The sequence below is a fragment of the Dreissena polymorpha genome, chromosome 9 (genome assembly GCF_020536995.1).
Source record: "Dreissena polymorpha isolate Duluth1 chromosome 9, UMN_Dpol_1.0, whole genome shotgun sequence".
Taxonomy (NCBI): Eukaryota; Metazoa; Mollusca; class Bivalvia; order Myida; family Dreissenidae; genus Dreissena; species Dreissena polymorpha.
Window position 1 is genome coordinate 64,852,984 of NC_068363.1, and position 4,442 is coordinate 64,857,425.

Sequence of the window (4,442 nt, forward strand, 5' to 3'; positions counted from 1 at the left end):
GTGTGTTCAGTAGATTGTTGCCATTTTGGAGTATGTTGCTTGGTTAAACTGGAAGCGTTTTTTCACTCAGTGGTCATTTGTAACGACCGAGTAGATATGCGTATTGTTTTAGTTTGTTCAATTGTCAAATAAGTTAAAAATATGGCAAACAGATACATCATTGTATACTGGTTTATGTTCTACTGATGCTTGAATTACTTTTCTTTATTCAATTGTTCACATATCCTCGGCTTTATTTTCCAGTATTACAAACGTATCCGCACTGCAAACCTTTAAACAAACGTCGGACTCCTAAACTCTTGAAAGATGTCGAGTTCAGGGCGAAAGACCCTGGATAGCAAAAAAACTGTGTACATCATTTTAAATTCATCGCTACGGTGTTTAAAAATATATAATTGATATCGTTTATTTATAGCAAAATATAAAGTAACTTACATTCAAACTGGTAGAATAATAATGCTGTTTGCACATAATAACACCAATCGCATTCACGAGTGTTGTTCATTAAACAACTTCGTTCACGCTATGACTGAACCACTTCGCATTTAACGCTACCGATTTCCTTAATAGCCTTTTAATCGTTTTAGTTTGAGTTATTTGAACACTAGTGTTAATACATTCAACTTATATAATTTGATTATCATAAATTCAAAATTAACAAATCTTCTGTTGAACAGTAAAGAAGAAAACGCTAGTGCAATTTTAATTACTAGGGAAAGAGTGTCAATATTTCGCAGAGATCAAAAAACCGAATCTTTGTTTAGTCGCCTTGTCCAGTATATAAGAGGCTTTTTCACGTTTTGGTAAATTGACAAAATTAAAAGAAAATGTTTCAGATTAGCAAATTTTCATTGTAATTATGATATTTGTCAGGAAACAGTAATACTGACATTTACCATGCTCTTAAGTATCAATTATATGCATCTTTTGACGATTTTAAACCCTGAAAGTTATAAAGCGTTGCAACGCGAAACGATTGAATAATGTGGAGAGTTCTGTTTGTGTTGTAATATTTTGTGATACTACGGCGAATTGCTTATAACAGTATAAAATTACATTTATGAATGTGCACGGATGGCCGAGTGGTCTAAGCGATATACTTTTCATCCAGGTGGTCAGTGGTTCGAGCCCAGTTGAGGGTTACTTTTTTATTTCTTTAGTTTTATTATTGTTTTTTCCTGAAGCTTTTTATATCCTATGTTTACATTTATCAATATAAAGATCTAATAACAAACTTCTATACATGTCGAAATCTGTGTAAAGGCCTCTTTAAGGCAAAACGTCGCTTATTGTTAATTGTACAGTTGATGCGACTTGAACAACAGCTAATAAATGTGGCCTTAACTATGACCAATTGCTTAGGTGGAATCAAAATTATATATATTAAAAGTTTGAATGACTCTGAGCTGAAGAAGATACTATCTTTATTTCTTTTTCCGCAACATTTGTGAGATGAAAAAAAAACATCATTTAAATTCAACTTCTCTCAATAACGTCACTTATATCAAAGAGCTATATGGTTATTGATGGATGATCTCTCATATCGAGCACACTTGATTTGTTTATACGAAGCATTTAACGGATGGAACTCATGAATGTTAAATAGAGCTGATAAGCCTATACCCAACTGCCAAGGTGATTGACCGAGACTTCTGTGTGCATATCAAAGAAATAAATCTTACCAACGAGTAGACACTCCCGCAATTTTGTACAGGTTGACTTAATTGAAAAGCATCTAAAATTATAAAAACTTGTTCGGACATATTGTTTTTATTACAATGATTATAAAATATATAACTAGCAGTTGTATTTAGGTACTTTTTTCTTTGTGTTGTACATTAAACACAACATTCAGTATTGAAATATATTATTTACTTATATCATCTGAGTATACAATATATCTCAATTTATATGAACGAGACTATGGTTGAAATATTGTATTACCTCTGCTTATCTATGTTATATTTATTGACTATATTATGCCTTTGAACATTTGCAAACATTATTAAACATATCACCTAACGGTAGGATGACCTTTTCCATATTGAATAAGCAATGATGAGCGTTTCGCTTAAGTACATTAGCAACTCTGTTAACACAACAAACATGTGAATTGTAAAAGGGATATATACCTTACCTTTGGATATACGGATCACTTTAAACTTATTGTTTTCGTGTCGGTATGTTGTATTACGCAAAACGTGATACGCGCAATAAAAATATCCTATTGATGCCTTTTAATGTTCGTGGCTTTTGTATCAGTTTTCAATGCAGTTGTTATTTTCAGTTAGTTTTGAAACTCTCAATACTTAGAATCGCCCGTACTAAGGTGGTGATCCGAGTTTAAAATTGCATGGGAAGAGCTGGTATTCTGTTTTAGAGGTAGTGCTTAAAGGCAAAAAATACTTTTCCTGATTTAGTTTTTTGCGTTTAACTCTTTGGTATTTTATTCAGAATTAAATGCCTTGTTATCAGCAAGCTTACCAAAGATAACAGAAAGATACATTTCACTTACAAACACCAGCTGTTTAAGTAAATTAACAATAAATAATACATAGATTTATATAATAGTTTTAAATTATTAAATATTTAAGCAAACACACAAAAGCAAAATTTTGTCATATCATAAAATGTCGCTGACTGCAAAACGCTATAGAAGCTCAACAGCTAAATGTCGAGTTTTTTTACAGTTTTTTTTTGCGTGGACTTCAAAAGGAATTCGACAGATTTTCTCGCTTACGTGATGTGGTAAATGATTATCAGATGTTTTATGTGTAAACTATAGATGACAAACGCTTGTTAAATTGCTGAATTGTATTTTCTCATAGAAATTTTATCTTTATGTTCATTCCCAATCATAAGAAAAATGTTTGTATAACTTGCATTACTGTATAAATAGAGATGACAGCACCAAATGCTTATCTTACTTGTTAAGTCATGTTTATAGATCTTGTGAAAGAAAGTCGACACCTTCAATGCGACGATTACAACCTGATGTTCCTGTGAAATAGAGATATATAGAACACAGATTCTATTTATATTGATTTTAATATATACTTTCGCCTCAATAGTCTTTTTTTATGTTTTAAGATTGTATTCAATGGGCAAAATTTTCTTCGTATTACTTTACAAAAAAGTAAATGTTGACGAAAAAAACCATAACTTCATAAATTGTGCAGCGATTTTAACGATCTTGGTCTTATTCAACGCACAAATAAATGAAATCTTGTTATATTTCACAAATGCTGGGTCAATTTTTTAGAAATAACACGATACACAACTCGTGTGACCTACCTAACATCGATCAGACAGATTACATGAATACAATTTTCACGGAGTAAAGGGCACTTTCCCTGCAAAGTTTACGGACCTCGATACCATAATTCAATTAACATATGAAAAAACATTCTTACCGTGCTTGCCGTTGCATAATGCATCAAAACTAACTGTCCAGCACCGTTTGAAACCTTTGTTTACATACATTTCAACTAACCGACATTTTAAACACATGGGTGATTTCATTTGGTCAATGCGAAGGTGTGTCTTTGCAACTGAAGATTTCGTTTATTAATCCTGTCTGATCGATGTGATGTAGGTCACGCGAGTTGTGTATCGTGTTATTTCTTAAACGATTAAAACACCCACGGGTCTACGCACCCGTTGAGGATCCAAACTGGCAGATACGCTCAGAATAACATACCACGGAATGAACGTTATTGTTATGTTGTATTGACTTTGATTAAGAAGATGAATACCATTTTATATGTATATGCCGCTGTTTCACTGATTTAAGAAAAATATATATTAACCGTATATTTTATATCAACCCATCTGTGTATAAATTCCACAACTTGTTAGTTTCATGTAACAAGTAAGTAATTTCTTATTTATGTAATTATATCAAAGAAGCCTTTATTATAAGAAATACGATTCTTAATAATACTGTTTAATAAATTTGAGTACAGCCTTGTCAGAACCTATGTGTTCTTGCATTTGATTGTGTTTATTTGTATATGTACTATTACATGACTATTTCTATATTATGTAATGTTGTGTTGTTATACCTATTCACGTGACAGAAATAAATGTGTATATGTAAGTATGAAGACTATGTACTTTGTAAAAGCTGCCTGTCTGTCTGTCTGTCTGTCTGTATGTCTGTCTGTCTGTCTGTCTGTCTGTCTGTGTGTCTGTCTGTGTGTCTGTATGTGTGTCTGTCTGTCTTCTGAATGTCTGCCTGTCTGCCTGTCTGCCTGTCTGCCTGTCTGTCTGTCTGTCTGTCTGTCTGTCTGTCTGTCTGTCTGTCTGTCTGTCTGTCTGTCTGTCTGTCTGTCTGTCTGTCTGTCTGTCTGTCTGTCTGTCTGTCTGTCTGTCTGTCTGTCTGTCTGTCTGTCTGTACGTGTGTCTGTCTGTGTGTGTGTCTGTCTGTCTGTCTGTCAGTC